Here is a 16387-nt window from a genome sequence, read left to right as displayed (position 1 = left end):
CGTTACTTTAATACGCCTGTCTATTGGACAGGCAGAGTTTTTACAAAGTACATAAAAAAGACAAGTATGAAAGTGAGGCATATTCTCATTAACAAAATTTGAGATATTTACAGAAAGTCTTAGAAGTTTTTTAAGTTTTCTACATTCCATGTTCTAGGCAGCGTCCTGCCGTCTAGTTCTTCCAGGCGGTAGGTCCGTTTCTTACTTCCTCATAAATTCAGCAGGGGCCTTCCCAATTTGGGGTTAGCTTTCCCTGTTCATTCGCCCTACCGACTGCCTCCATCTTTCGTAACACAGTCTCCTATTTTGAGAGGACGCTTGTGTACTCTTTTGTTGTAGGCCCGACTCATTCTCATGCGATAGATCTCATGATGCAAGGTGGCATTGCCCCTGAATTCTGGGAGTGAGTCCAATGCTAGCCGCATGGCTTCCTAGTTGGCATCTTCGTCATACAACATGATTCGAAGAGTCGGCTCATAGTGTTCAATGGGCAGAACAGATTTTGCACCATACACCATGAGGAATGGGGTTTCTCCAGTTGCCCCTTTAGCATTCGCTCTGATGGCCCATAGGACGTGTGGTAATTCATCCGCCCAAAGGCCGCCAGCCCGTTCTATTTTCTTTTTAATCCCGTCTGAGATTAACTTGTTGAAGGCTTCGACCTGGCCGTTTGCTTGAGGTCGGCCGACCGATGCAAAGAAACTTGAGACCCCCTGGTCTCCCAACCAAGTCTTGAGTTGAGGCGTCTCAAATTGAGGACCATTGTCAAAAACCATAGACATGGGCACCCCATAACGAGTGATAATATTTCTCCATATGAAGGAGATGACATCTTTTGTCGTGATGTTTTTGACCGCCTCCGTCTTTACCCACCTGGTAAATTAATCCACAGCCACCAATATGTAGCGCTAGCCGTCTGGAGCAGCTGTGTAAGGCCCAAGTATATCCATGCCCCATTTAGCAAAGGGTATCGGGCTGTGGATGGCCGCAGGTCTGTAGCCGGCCGATGGATGAGCTTGCCAAATTTTGGCACTTGTCACATCTTCTTACCATCTCCATGGCATTTGACTCCAGAGTTGGTCAGAAATAGAGCCGCCTAGCCTTGGCAGCAAGGGATCTGCTGATGTGTGTCATAAATGGCACACATTTGATGAGCATTTAGGTCCTTTTTATCCTCTTTTCATTTCTTTCTTGCTCAATAAATGCTCGGTTTTATGCTTTCTCTCTCTTTTCTACCTTTCTATGGTTTTCTAGTATTTTCTCCTTTATTTCTTTTATTTTCGTTATTTTAGTTGTTTTCTCTTTATTTTAGATTTTATAGATTTAGTTTTATTTTATTTTAGTTTATTTGATTTTATTTTCATTTCATTTTCTTTACTTTATTTTATTTTCATTTTTCTTTCCTTTATTATTTTCATTTTCATTTTATTTCTTTTACTTTTATTTGTCGGTTTAGTTTTATTTTACTTTATTTTATTTCTCGGTTTTATGTGTGTTTTGTAGGTGTTTGTTCCAAGTCCAAATTAGTGCTAGCTACTGCATACATGGGTCTTCGTCACCATCATGGTGATGATGGTGATGGTGTTGACAGTAGGCAGGAAATACAGCTCTCCCTCACTCCATCTCCCCTGTTCCCGCACTATTCCCGCACACCATTACCTCACGCAACTCCCTTGAAGCAACTCCAACTGCAATAATTCCCGCAAACACCAACACACAACCGCAATTAACAACCACAAGCAGCGCAGCCCTGCTTCACTCCGACCACCACTCACCACGCACCTTCCCCTGTTTTCCTAGCCACCTAATCCTCCATAAATCATCCCGCAATCACCACCTCCATTCGTCCCTGCTCCAGCCGTTGCTCCCCCCTTATTTCCCCAATTCAAACACCAAGCAGCAGCCACCATCCGCACCCTTTCTTTAGCAATTAATCACAGCCGCGAAAACACCTTCTATCCTCCGCTACCTCCTATCGCAACACCAGCAAGTAATCTCCGGCCGCCGCAGCTCCTCCTTCACTCGTACCTAAGCAGGTGTGGGCGCACAATCAACGAGTGCGGCCGCACCCAGCTGGGTATTACTTGGATCGTTGATCGGAGATGATGAACGGCTGTGATGGTGTGTGATTTGATGATGATGAATGATGATGAGCTGCGTGCTTAGCCGTGAGAATCATGCGATTAATTCCCATTTGATGAAGCAACACGAAGTTGCTGATTTCTTTTGGTGTTCTTTTTCTTTTTAATTTTAGTTTTCTTTTTCCTTTATATTTCTTTTATTATTTTTACTTTATTTTCTTTTCTTTCCTTTTCTTTTCCTTTTATTTTATTTTCTTTTCTCTTTTATTTTCTTTTATCCTTGTATTTATAAATACCCATTTTTGGGTAGAGAGAGAAACAAGAAGTAAGCTTAGATTTTAGATCATTTTTCCTAGCTTAGTTGAGAGCTTCTCTCTCTAGTTTAGGGTTAATTTTAGGAGTAGATTTTAGAGAGAGAAAGTGAGGAATTTCAATGGTGATTGAGAGATTGAAGATCCAATGGTGACAATTGTATTGGAGATCTACTCTATTATCAATGAGCATTTCTAAACTCTATCCCATTTATTGCTTTGTTTAATATTCATTGTTTGGATTGTTGATTTTGATTGGATTTTGATGAATTGATGATTGATTTTGGTTATTCATGTTTGTATTGGTAGAATTGATGATAATGTTTTAGTAGTTGTTTGGTTAGGGATTTGGTGAAGCTTATGATGTAATGAATTGATGTAAATTGGGGATAATTGATGGAGTTGATGATGTGATTAAACTTGGTTGATTGATCATGTGCATGTGTGTAATTAATTAGAGAGTAGCTAACTTTGATTATTGCACTAGATTGCATTGTAAGTTCACATTGATACGGACCATTGATTTGTGGCTTGCATTTACACGATTGAGGTGTCTTGTGATGTTTCCTAGTTAGAGTTTATCGTAGTTGACGCTAGTTAGACCTCTAGGAGAATAGCTCGACATGCTCTTTTGGTTGCATGATTGATTTTCCCTCACATTGCTTGACTTAGTCGACTTTCCATTCCAATTTGCTATGTTCATTGCTATTATTTGCGGATCCTAATCCCTACCTCTTTTATTTGCTTGGTTTCCTCGTTTTAGTAGTTGTTAGAGTCATCTTTTATCTCTTGTCTTCGACCTAGCTTAGGCATATAATTGGAAGCACTTAGGCATTACCGTTCCTTTGGGTTCGACCCTTGACTTACCTCTATACTTGTATTTAGGTTTGTTGAGTGTTTATAAATTTTGTTTGGCTTAGGGAGAATTAGCCCAACGACCTAGTTTTCCCCACGTCATCTGCAGCCTATATGGGAGGCGCAGTAACCTGCATGCAACTTTTCGAGGACTTCTTTACCCTTCTCAGGGGTAACACATTTCAATAGAGGTTTCAAAAAACCAGTTTTGAAGAGTTCTCCTTGTCTCAGCTCGAAGATAGCCGCTCGTTTTTTCAGAACAGTCGCCTCCTAGGGTGAAGTAGGGAGTGTGCCGTCTACAAGATAAGCCCGGATGCTATCCATCCAGTTGAGCTTAGGTCGAGAATTCCAATGGGGTCTTCATCAAATATACTTCTCTTTTCCATGACTTCCTAGAAAACTGACCGAGGCGTTTCACAGGAGGCGGATGATGCTAGTTTGGAAAGAGAATTCGCCTGATTGTTTGAAGACCTGGGCACTAGACTTAGATGAAATTCCTCAAGTGTCCCAACTTCATTTTTGACCGCCTTCAAATAATTTATCATGGCCAGGTGAGTTGCCTCGTACGTTCCATTGACTTGGAGTACGACCAGCTGTGAATCAGAGTTGGCGTCAATTTTCTTTGCCCCTGCCGCCTTGCAATACCGGATGCCGGCTAGCAGGGCTTCATATTCGGCCTCATTGTTAGAGACCTGGAACTTGAAACGTAGTGCATACTCGTACTGATCACCCTTAGGGGATTGACAGATAATTCCTGCACCACTGTCGTTCGTAGTGGAGCTCTTGTCCACATACACTTTCCAAACCTGACTATTGTTGTCCGGAGCAACCGGCCTTGTCATATCAACAATAAAGTCGGCGAATGCTTGCTCCTTTATTGCCTTCCTTGGTTCGTAAGTGATTTCCAATCCTTGCATTTCAATTGCCCATTTGAGCATTCGTCCAGAAGACTCCAAGGTTGTAAGTGGCCGCTTGATCGGTTGGTCAGTATAGACTACTACCGGATGCGCCAAGAAGTAAGGTTTCAACTTCTTTATGGCCATGTAAAGGGCGAGACCAAAATTTTCAACCATTGGGTACCGAAGCTCAGCGTTCCTAAGAACATGGCTAATGAAATAGACCGGGAGCTGGATGCCGTCTCTTTCAACTAAGAGAACGGCACTGAGGGCATGATCGGAGATGGCCAGATACATGAAGAGCTTCCCTTTGGGGAAAGGGCTGACAAGCCCCGGCAAAGAGTGCAGATGAGTTTTTAACTTTTGAAAGGCTGCCTCTATGTCATCCGCCCATTCAAAGTTGGTGTTCTTCCAGATTGCCTGGAAGAAGTAGAAGCACTTGTCACCTAACCGGCTGAGGAATTTCCCCAAAATCACCAGGCAACCTGTTAGCTTTTGCACATCCTTCACCGTACGGGGCGACTGCATGTCGATTACCGCCTGTATTTTTTCAAGGTTGGCCTTTATTCCCCAAAGACACACATTTTTGGATTCAGCATGACCTTGTGCCGCCTGAGTGTGGCGAATGTTTCTCAGAGATCAGTAAGGTGATTTGCATGTTGTTTGGATTAGACTATCATGTCATCAATGTACGAGTTCACATTCCTCCCGATTTGATTAATGATGAGCGTATTAATCATTCGCTGGAAAGTAGCACGTGCATTTTTCAAACCAAATGGCATCACCGTATAACAGAACAACCCCTAATCAGTGACGAATGCTGTCTTTTCTTGATCTTTTTTCCACAGGGGGATCTGGTGTAAACCTGAATAGGCGTCCATAAAACTCATCAGGGCATGTCCGGCTGTTAAGTCGACCAAACTGTCGATTTTTGGGAGCGGATAACTATCCTTCGGACATGCTCTGTTCAAATCAGTGTAGTCAACACACATGCGCCGAGTTCCATTCGGCTTTTTAACTAACACAACGTTAGCCACCCACATAGGGAAATTGCATGGCCGAATGAACTTGGCGTCCAACAGCTTTTTAACCTCAGCCGCTGCCGCCTGACTTCTCTCCTCGCCTTGGTTTCTTTTCTTTTGCCGAATAGGCTTCTTTTTTAGATCCACGGCGAGTTTGTGGACAGCGAGATCCGGGCTGATGCTTGGCATCTTTTTCACTTCAAAGGCAAAGATGTCTTTGAATTCTTTCAGCAGCTGGTGGAGGCTCTCACCCAGCTTAGCAAATGCAACCGTCCCCACCTTAAATGTCCGCTCTGGCCGACTGTCGTCCAGAGGGATGTCAATGTGTTCACCAGTAGGCTGGGGACTGAGGTCGTCTGATCGTTCCCTGGTCAGTGATTGCTATTGCTTTTCTTTTTTTACCACCACCAGCTCATCAATCTTTCTTATCTTACCGGCTGGTGGGGCTGAAGGTTCTTCCTTGATATCATCAAGTTCGATTGGTTGTTTGCCCCGGATGGCTGCTGCGGCCGCGGGCTTGACGTTCGAGAGATAACAATCCCGAGCCGTCTTTTGGTCCCTATTTAGGGAAACGACTGTTTCATCATCCTTCTCATACTTGACTAGCATGACGGCAGGGATGATGACGACCTTGCACTCTTGTAAGCACTGAGCTCTTCAACCACGAGGAAACGGATGGTCATGTGTCGATCGTTTCCCTTCTTTCCCAGACGAATGGGCAAGTCAATCCGTCTGACTGGGTGCACAAGTCCTCCCCCAAAACCAACAAGGGTGTGGGAGACCTCCATCATGCTATCCGGGTTGTACTTGAGGTTGGATAAACATTTGAGGCTGATGAGGTCAGAGGAGCTACCCGTGTCAATCAATATTCGACCAACCAGCTGGTTTGCCACTTTGCATTCGATGACCACAGGGTCATCATGCGGCCGACGAACTTTGCCTCTGTCCTTTTCGGTGATGATGACTTTAGGGAAGGTGGATGTGCTTGCCGCCTCTCCCTCTTCAACAGAATTGACCATCTTGTTCAAATGGTCCTTGGTGCCCCGAATGGTCGGGCCACCCCCGGCAAATCCGCCTGCTATTGTATATACCGGATCTTCATCTGTTTCGGTACTAACAGTAGGCTGGGGAGTCTTCTTCTTGGACTGCCTCGGATTTGCCTTGGAAGTCACTTTGCACTTCACATAGGACTTCAGCTGTCCTTTGTCAGCCAGACGGTCAAGCTCCCACTTGAGACTGAAGCAATCGTTTGTGTCATTGTCGACATCCTCATGGAAGTGGCAGTGTTTGTTTTTGTTCCGATTTTCAGCGGAACCTTTCATAGGAGTCGGTCTCTCAAGAGTTCCAAGAGGATGGAGCAACAGTCCTTGTGGAATTCGTACCTTGGAACGTACGATTTCCACTCTTTTTTCTTTTTCTAGGCCGGCTAATCGGAGTTATCAACGGTCTAGATCTGTTTTTTTTTCTGTTTTCTGTCTTCAGGCTTAGGAGCTGGTTGAGTAGGCCGACTCTCCTTCTATCGGCCAGACTTCTTTGAGTCCGACAGCTTGCTGGAGGAGAAGAGTTCGGTCGCCTGTATACAGGCTTCTGCTTCTCGCAATGCTCCTTGCAGAGTGAAGATTTGCTTACGGACGTGTTCATACTTGAAAGTAGACCCGTCCTTCATACCCTTGAAGAAGTTTGTGTAGGCGACCTCGTCAGACATCCCATGGATCTGGATTCTCACCAGATTAAGCCGCCTGACATAGGATCGTAACCCTTCTCTGTCTCCCTGCTGTAAATTGCCTATTTCAAGGCTTGTCTTTTTGGCAGGGATGTTCATAGAGAAGTTAGAATCAAACAAGAACGCAAGAGTCTTGAAGCTATTGATACAACCAGCCGGCAGGTTGCCAAACCACTGTTAGGCTATGCCCTAAGGTGGCTGGAAAGCAACGACATGCATCATCTAGCCCCTGTAAATACATGAGGTGGGTGTATGCTAAAAGGTGGTCTTCAGGGTTGGAGGTCCCGTCATAGGTTCCAACCAACACATTTTTAACCTTAGGCGGCTGTTCGTCTTGGGTTATTTCCCTGGAGAATGCAGAGGGTTGATTTTCCAGGTGCTGCAGCCTAAGCTGCCAGTCCATGGGCTGATAGCCACATGTCGCATGTCCTCCAAAGAAGGCAGGCTGAATATATGGTTAAGCAGGCGGCTGGTAAAATGGCGGAGCCATGTACTGGGCCGACTGTGTCACATGAGGGCCAGGCTGCACCCGAGGGGTGCTTGCTGGAGTCTCAAGTACTGATTGGGAATACCTTATAGAGGTATTCTGGAAGCTATCATGGTAGGTCGACGTAGAGCCCGACTCTGATAGCTGGGTTCTTTTCAGCTCGAGGTAATTTCGAGCATCAGAGAATGTTTTCTTACTGCCATCCGGCTGTACGTGCCGAATGGGTTTTCTGGTTCCTGTTTTTGGGAAACGGAGCCTTGAGTAAGGGTGAAACAAATTCGGTTTAAAACCGAACAAAACCAAAAACTAGACCGAAAAATAAATATGGTTTTTAGCCTAACTCTAAACCTAGTCCAACTCCAAATAGTACATAGCATATAAAGAAAAAAAAACCCTAATTTTTATTAAGCCTCTTTCCGCCCTTTCTCTTTTCTTTCCTCTTCTTTTCTTTCCTCTTTCTCACTCCTCTTCAATCTCCTCTATCTGTCTCTTCTTCGATCTCCTCTTTTCTTTTCCTCTTTCTTGTCTTTCTCCTTGCCTCTACTCTTCTTTTCCTCTTTTCTTTTGCCAAAACAAAGGATTTCATCAAAGCAAGGATTTTCTTGGTTAATACAAAGGTTTTAGTAACAAAATTCGCGAAATTTGGCCAAAACAAAGGTTTTAATGGTCAAATTCGACCATGACAAACTCTAAATCTAGAGTTTTTATGGTCGAATTTGGTCGTTTTAGACCAAATTCGAGATGAAATTCAAGGCCATTTTTGGTTTAAAAGGTATATTTTCTTGTTTTTAATTTTCTTTCTTTTTTATTTTTGAATTTTTATCCATTAATATGATATAGTATGATTTTTGCTAATTTTTGTGCTTGTTTTGGTGTGGTTTTGGTGTGGGGTTTAGTTGGGTTGGTTTTGGTTGTGGGTAGGGTTATTAGTGGGGATGGGTTGTCAATTCGTTGTGGGTTTTGAGAATCTGTGGTGGATTTGGATTGGTTTGGTTTGGTTTTGTTTAGTTCGGTCTGATTGTTGTGGTTTGGTTTTGTGTGTGTGTGTGTGTGTGTGTTTTTTTTTTTTTTTTTTTTTGTAAAATTGATGTTTATGATGCTTGATAAGAAATTCGGTGCAGTTTGGTTTTTTTTTCAAAAAACAGAAATTTAAGTGGTTTGGTTTGGTACGGTTTCAAAGTTAAAGCGGTGCGGTTTGCAAAATCTCAAAACTGAAATTAAGTGGTCGGTTTTGGTTTGGCCAAAAAACCAGACCGAAAACCAAACTTTCACCCCTTGGTCTTCTCGTTGAATGGCTTTTTAAGCCCATTCACTCGCAGCATAGCCTGCATCCGGACAAGTGAGAAGGGCCGTTAGCAAAATAAGCGGTCAGAATGAGATTGTAAGTTAAAATATTTTAAGTGCTCACCTCAGCGAGAAGAGCAAGGATAGCATCCAGGTTCATGCTACCAACTCCTCGGATGGAGTCTCGCAGCTCAGCAGTGACCCCCTTTCGGAGCATTTCCTTAGCAATTTCTCTAAGGTCTGGAGCTTGGGAGGGGGCTTCTGCGTAACAAGGATCGAGTTGGGTGTTAGAGCATACACATCCGGTGTGAAAAGAGAAAACAAGACTAGGTGATTGTATGTATACATCCGGCAAAAGATAAAATAAACTTGGGTGTTACTAGACATACATGCGGCATAAGCAAAAAGACCGCATGATAAGCTATACTTAGCTAAAGAAAAAAAAGAAGTGAAAACTCAAGTACCTGAGATGACAACTAGGTCTTGGACCTGCTTGCCGCGGCGCTTGTCAGGGGAGCCTGCTCCAGCAGACGGCGAATCCTTGGAATCTTTGGATTTGGACGCCTGCTTTAGAGCAGAGAGAGCAGCCGCAATTTACCGCCGGTGGAGGGGTAAGACTCAGAGTTGCTGGCGGAGGGCTTGTGAGCCACAGTATTCCGGGAGCGCTTGGAAGGAGTTGGCCCCACCTCCTCCGCAGTCCGCTTAGGGGGCTTGAGGTTCATCCCAAGGATGACCGGAGGCTTTACTGAGCCCTCCTGTACAAAAACTCACAAATTGGTAACTTGTGGCTAAGTTAATGAAAAAAAGGCCGGATGAAAAAGACTTACATGCTCAAGCTGCTCCCTCTTAAGGATCTAATTTTTCTTGTTAATCATGTGGCGGTAGGCAGAGGCATTGCTTCTTCTGCAAAAAGGCCGGATGGGTGGTTAAAAAACAACAATCAAAATTTTTGCTATAAGTAAAGCATGCATGATATAACCCCATCCGTCTACCCACCTCTTCCTTTCTAGTTCCGGCTGGTGTCTGGGGAGGTGATTATGTAGAATTTGTTCCTCCAATCCTTCCACTTGGACTCCTTCCCAAGTGTCATCATGTAACCCTTATTGCTAGTAAGGGTGTATCAGCCGGGGCCAGCTGACTAAGGGGCTTTGCTCGGGTAGTTCATAGAGGAAAACGCCTCAAAGCCAGGTTCAACATTCTACATCCTGCAGGCGGCTACATACCCCAGGATGTTCATCCACGAATTTGGGGTGAGTTACCACACCCCCAGGCGGTACCCATCTAGGATCGCCTCTATGGCCGGATCCTAGGGAAACCTCAGGCCCGCCTGTATCACTGCGGCATAGCAGCCGAATGCAGTGTCCTTATAGCTTTGGTTAAGGGGCCAGACAACAGCATCCGTCACAGCTGGCACTTTGTCTTCATATCCGGCCCCCATTACGTATGTATCCCTAAAGTCACTCGGCCCCTTCTGAATTAATTTTTGGCTGGAGAGGGAAATGTGTGTGAAATAGGGGGTGTACTCGTCCTGAAGAGAAGAGGACGCCTCACCTTGACCCCTTGCAGGTAAAGCGGGCTCCTCATTAGGCTTTTCAGACAGCTCATGTTCAGTTTCGGAGTCGCCTGAGTTAGAGGTAGAAAGGGAGAAAGAGGAGGAAGACCCCTGGTCAGACTCATGTTCCTTCTGACCATGAACAACCGGCATGCCCAGGATTGAGTCATCCGGAGTGCTAATGGTGCCTGGTTTGTCATTGTACACCTCGCTCCGGGGCACCCTAATGGAGTCATCCCCCTCTTCAGATCTGGCGGTTCTTTTAGTTCTAACCATGGTGTCCTGCAAAGACACAGAGACGGTCGGATTGGGGGACGGATGAAGAGTGGGGCAAACGGCACCCCTAGTCCTAGATTCAGCCGTCCCAGGTGACCGGCTGACAGCTATCCTAGGCCGTATCGTATATGTTTGTGAAACCATTTTATGAAAGCAAGGGAAAAACAAACACAAGCGGAAATTTTAAACTGTAAACAGAAGAGAGTCAGACGGTTAACTTGAGAAAGGTACGGTTGACTTGAATGAGCCGGTTGGTGCAGACGGACAGTAGCAAGCGGCAGAGTACACAATTTTATCGTGAAAATTCCCTCTAAAAATTCTCTCAAACTTTTCGCAAAAGTGCGTGAAATGAGGGTGAATTTGGCTTCTATAGAGGAGTAATTCTAGGGCACCTCGGTAATACCCCAGAGGGTGAACAATAAAACTTTTATGCTTCACCAAATGAGAAAGTGACATGTGTCACAGATGCCACGTGGCGCGCCACGTCACCTCTGTGACAGGGCAAATGTTTTAGGTAAAATTACCCTGCCATGTGGCGGCCTGAGATTTGGACACTTGTCCACCCAACATTGGTCCATACTAGACCAATGACATGATGACACGTGGACCCCACTGTCTAGAGATGGAATGGCGACCTTCAGGCCCAATTCCCCATGAAATCGTTATAGCCCACCAAATCTAGGGCACCTAACCTAGAATAAGGGCACATTTTCCCATGACCCTATAAATAGGGAGGGATTCCCCATTATGGGGACAGATTATTCAATCTTTTATGACCTCACCTGCATTTCTCTCGCATCAGAGAAAACACCTGATCTCGGAATCTGTAAAGATCTCGTCTTTATCTTTTTCCGTACTTTTTACTCACTCCTACACGTTCTAACTTGATCGTCGAAGGCGGAACTCCAACGAACAGGATTTTCCATTGTTTTGCAGGTACAGGCCGCACCGGACCAATCTTCGAGCTGTAACTCTCCCAAGGGACTAAAAACACCCAAAACCGTCATGCCTCCCTTTTTAGGCACAACTTGAACCGGGCTTACCCACTTACTATTGGAGATAGGGTAGATTATGCCTGCTTCAAGAAGTTTTAAAACTTCTTTTTTTCACAACTTCCTTCATGATATTTTCTCATCTCCCACATTCAAGGTCAATCTTCCTTGCTTCATATCAATCACCACTCTCGCGGTATTAAAAACGGTCTTCCCAAGATTAGGGGCACCGTAGTATCTTCTTCCATTTCCATTACCACAAAATCACATGGCTATCGGGGCCACCAAGCTTTTGAGGAAGCTTGTTTTGAATGATTGCACTCACCTCCTTAGGAAGGGAGGTGGTTGCACTCTATTCAAGCCTACTCTTGTTGGATAGAAGATCCTTCAAAAATTTCGCATACGTAGGCATTTGTGACATGGCATGAAAAAAGGGGATGTTCACTTGAAGTCCTCTCATGACTTCAAGAAAATTTGAAAAATTCTCATTCAATTTCTTTTCTACAATCCTATGAGGGAATGGAATGGGAGGCTTGTATACTCTCATAGGGGGCTTTTCTACTCTCTCCTCATCTCCCTCATTTTCTTTTGTGACTCGCTCGTCACTCTTTTGTTGCTTCTCTTTCTCAACATCAATAATTTCATTTTCAAAATCATCCTCATTTCTCACCACAACTCCCTCATCTCCCTTTTGAGGCTCCTCCTCACTCATGACCGGCCCTTCATAACCTCTCCCCGATCTCAGCCTTAGCTTGCTCCTTTGGGTTCACCACCGTTGAGCTTGGGAAGTGACCTCTAGGATTTGGGGATGAACTCCCAAATTGTTGTTCTATTTGTGCCAATTGGTTCTCAATTATCTTGTTGTGTGCTTGAAGTTGTTGGATGTTCGCTTGCATATCCGCATTTCTTCTTCCTTGTTGTGCAATGAAGGTTTCAAGCGCGGCTTCAAGGCTACACTTTTGAGGAGGTGGAGGAGCGGGTTGGTTATATTGTTTCCTTTGTTGGTCTTGGTTGGGATGGCGATATGGAGCTTGTCAGTTTTGAGAGTGAGGTTGGTTGTAGTGGTTTTGGGATTGGTTTTGGCTTTGATTGTAGCTATTTTGTGGGGGGCCTTGGTTCTGTTACTTCCATCCCGTACTTTGTTGGGGTTTCCAACTTTGATTATAGGATTGGGGTATGGCTCATTTCTTTGCCCAATTGTCGCCGCTTGCTCTTGGTTGGTTGAGTTGCAATAAGAGGACATATAATCATTTCCTCCACAAGTTTCACAAGACATGACTTGTTATGAGGAAGAGCTTGGAGATCCAAGGGTGGCTTGATCTAGCTTATGAGCTAGCATGTCAAACTCTGATGCAATAAGTTCTATTGCACTAAGATCGTGGATTCCGGCCTTCTTTGCTTGAGGTTACCTTCTATCACCTCCGTATGCGTAGTGCTTTGCCACTTCTTCAATCATTTTGTATGCTTCATCCACCGATAGCTGTTTAAGGCTACCATTGGCCCCGTTATCAAGGTTGGCCCTTAAGTAGGATTAAGACCATCATAAAAGCTTTGAACAATGATCCATGATGTGAAACCATGGTGTGGGCATTTTCTAGTGTAGTCCTTGAAACGCTCCCAAGCTTCACTTAAAGTCTCATCAATCTCTTGGTTAAAATTGGTGATTTTCCTCCTTAGTTCGGCGGTCTTTTCGGGTGGACAATACTTTCCAAGGAAAGCTCTAGTGACTTCATCCCATGTGGTCAATGATCCCTCTTCTACCGTTCTCAACCAATGCTTTACCTTGTCACGGAGGGAGAATTGAAACATATGCATACGGATGTACTCTTCCGTAATGTTGTTTTGCTTGATGGTGGTGCACAATTCGTGAAAGTTGTCCAAATGAGCAAAAGGACACTCATGAAAACTACCACCAAATTGATCACCTTGTATCATACAGATGAGTTGAGGCGATAGCTCAAAATTGTTTGCATTAGTGGTGGGGAGACGTATGCACTCCGAAGTGTGAAGGCATTGGGGTGGTCATAATCTCGTAGCAATGGTGGAGCAGGATTGTTATCACTTATGTTCTCTTCTTTGTTGGTTGAAAAGATTTCTTCTGGATCCGAATCCGAATACACAATGGAAACTCAAGTGTGCCCTGCAAAAGTCTCCTGATGTTTCTCAAAACCCTATTTAGCTCCGGATCAACGGGAATAAGCGGTGATTGCTTACTCTTCCGTGTCATGCAAAGTCAAACAAAGCTAAAAACAACGTTAGCAATTACTATCACAAGTTGGAAGCACAAAAATACAAAAATAAATAAGAAAAATTATGATACAAATACACACACTTAGACTCATTCAACAATAATACATTCAATGTGACTTTGCCTCCTCGGCAACAGTGCCAAAATTTGATAGGCCGTCGTCGAGCCTACCAAAGATAAAGTCTTATCTTGGTCTCACTAGCTAATAGCAAGGGTAAGAAAGGGTCGAACCCAAGAGAGGCGTTGAATCAACCACCGAAATACAACCGCATAAATAAGCTAAATGAAGTCGAAATTGGTTTGGTTTTATGTAACAAGTACTAGTTCAAGTCAACTAAAGCTAGGGGGAGATTAACAATATTTAGAGGATTCTAGGGCTCGGGTTATACCACTGAACTTCATCGCAAATCACAATTAACGAGCACAAACAAGGTAAAATATGGGATAAAATAGGGGAAATCATCTAAAGAACCCATCTACTCTCTCAAGCTAGAGGGATTACTTGAATCATGAATACAACCTACTCTCATGGTTACAAAGCATAAAGCAAGTGTTAAAGCATAATCACGATGACATAAACATTCCCTTGACTAGAAATTCCTATTCTCATGGCATTTCAAGTCAATCAAGCATAAGGAAGCTAACTCAAGTTCATCTCTCGATCCTTCGTTGAGAAAGCTTGGATAATAGTTCTAGCAATGGCCATATACAAGAACCAAGCAATTAAAACACATAAGCTCGACTAATTAACACCCAACAATTACCAAATTAGCACATGCAACAAGTAATTAGTGACTACATTGAGGGTTTTACCCAAACCCTAGAAAATTAGACTACTCACAATCCATGGAGATTAAAGCAATTAAGGATTTTAAACAATTCATGAGCATAATTAAAATAAGAATTAAGCTAATTAACAATCTAAGCATACAAGAATTAAGCAAATAATTACCAACAAAGCAAGAAGAAATAGGGGAAAATAGTGAGAAATAATTACTAGAAAGCTTCAACTTTGATTAACAATGGTGGAACTTGTCTTTAACAATGATTGAGATTGAAAATTCCAAGCTAATAATTAAAAACTAACTAATGATTTGAGAGTATTTGTGTTTTTACAATTACAAACTAAGAGGAAGCACTAAAAACTTGGATGTCGTACAATTCAGCAAAGGGGGGTATTTATATGACCCTCAAATAAAAAGGACGTAGAAAACAAGAGTCGGGCACGGCTACAGGTACGCGCGAACGTGCCAGGGTTCCGTCCCACCCTAAGCACGGCCGTGCAGAGTCAGAGGGGGGGAATCAGTTTGCTACTGATTTGGCCAGGAAATTCTGCACGGATGTACCAAATTTGGCACAGACGTGTAGCCTTAAAGAGCATAATCAGTTTTGAAACTGATTTGGGCTAAGTGATATGCACGGACGTGCTGCTTCTGGCACGGGCGTGCTGGCTGACTTGCACGGATTTGCTGAAGTCTTGCACGGTCGTGCAAGATCAGGCAGTAGCTCTGTTTTTCTAGGACACCCCTGCACGGTCGTGCAGGACATGGCACGGCTGTGAAGGGTCTTCTAGCCCCTTGTCTTCACATTTTCTTTGGTTTTGCTCCTTTGTCATGGCTTCTAACCTCGGTTTATCATCCATATGCTTCAAATGATCGTCTTTGGACCTAAAAACTCAATAAAAACACTAACAACCCGTGAAGCAAGGGATACACAAAAATTGAACAAAAATAGGACAGAAGTGAACCAAAATGCTAATGTATCGAGTAAACAAGGCTCAAAATCACCCTAAAATCAAATCAAATAACAAGTTATCAAGGCTCTTATCATTCTCAGACGGTAAATCTCATGACGCAATGTGGCATTGCCCTTGTGCTCTGGGAGTGAGTCCAATGCTAAGCGCATGGCCTCCCAATTTGCCTCTTCATCGTATTGCATGACTCGTAGAGTCGGCTCATAATGCTCGATGGGAAAGACGGATTCAGCACCGTATACCATGAGAAATTGGGTTTCACCAGTTGCCCCCTTTGCAGTTGTCCGGATGGCCCATAAGACATGAATCAAACCTTCTTCCCATAAACCACCAGCTCTTTCAATTTTCTTTTTGATGCCGTCTGGGATGAGTTTGTTGAAGGCTTCAACTTGGCCGTTTACTTAACGTCGGCAGACTGATGCAAAACAATGTGAGATCCCTTGATCTAAGACGTTTCAAATCGAGGGCCATTATCAAACACCATAGGCATAGGTACCCCAAACCGGGTGATGATGTTCTTCTAGATGAAAGAGATGACATCCTTTGTCTTGATGTCCTTAACCGCCTCTGCCTCCTCCCACTTGGTGAAGTAATCCAGAGCCACCAGAATATATCGTTTTCCGCCTAGTGCAGGCGTATAAGGACCTAAAATGTTCATGCCCCATTTAGAAAACGAGACTAGGGTGTGAATTGCCGTCAGGTCAATAGCTGGACGATGGACTAGCTTGCTAAATTTTTGACACTTGTCACATTTTTTAACCATCTCCTTGGCGTCTAACTCAAGAGTGGGCCAGAAGTAACCCTGCCACCTGGCTCTAACAGCTAAGGATTTGCCGCCTATGTGGGAGGCACAGTACTCCGCATGCAGTTCTTCGAGAACTTCTTTCCCTTTTTCTGGGGTGACATA

The 16387-nt window shown here is 43.9% G+C and overlaps 1 non-coding gene across 1 annotated transcript; it reads left to right on the top strand.

The window, feature by feature from the left end:
* The first annotated feature begins 13052 nt into the window (after window positions 1–13052).
* LOC145606421 (small nucleolar RNA R71) lies at window positions 13053–13159 on the top strand. The gene has a single exon (XR_014105300.1). It is a non-coding gene; the product is annotated as a small nucleolar RNA R71 (small nucleolar RNA).
* Window positions 13160–16387: the final 3228 nt, after the last annotated feature.

This window comes from Chenopodium album, chromosome 22, assembly GCF_948465745.1.
Source record: "Chenopodium album chromosome 22, dcCheAlbu1.1, whole genome shotgun sequence".
NCBI lineage: Eukaryota > Viridiplantae > Streptophyta > Magnoliopsida > Caryophyllales > Amaranthaceae > Chenopodium > Chenopodium album.
This window is presented reverse-complemented; position numbering and strand designations above follow the sequence as displayed.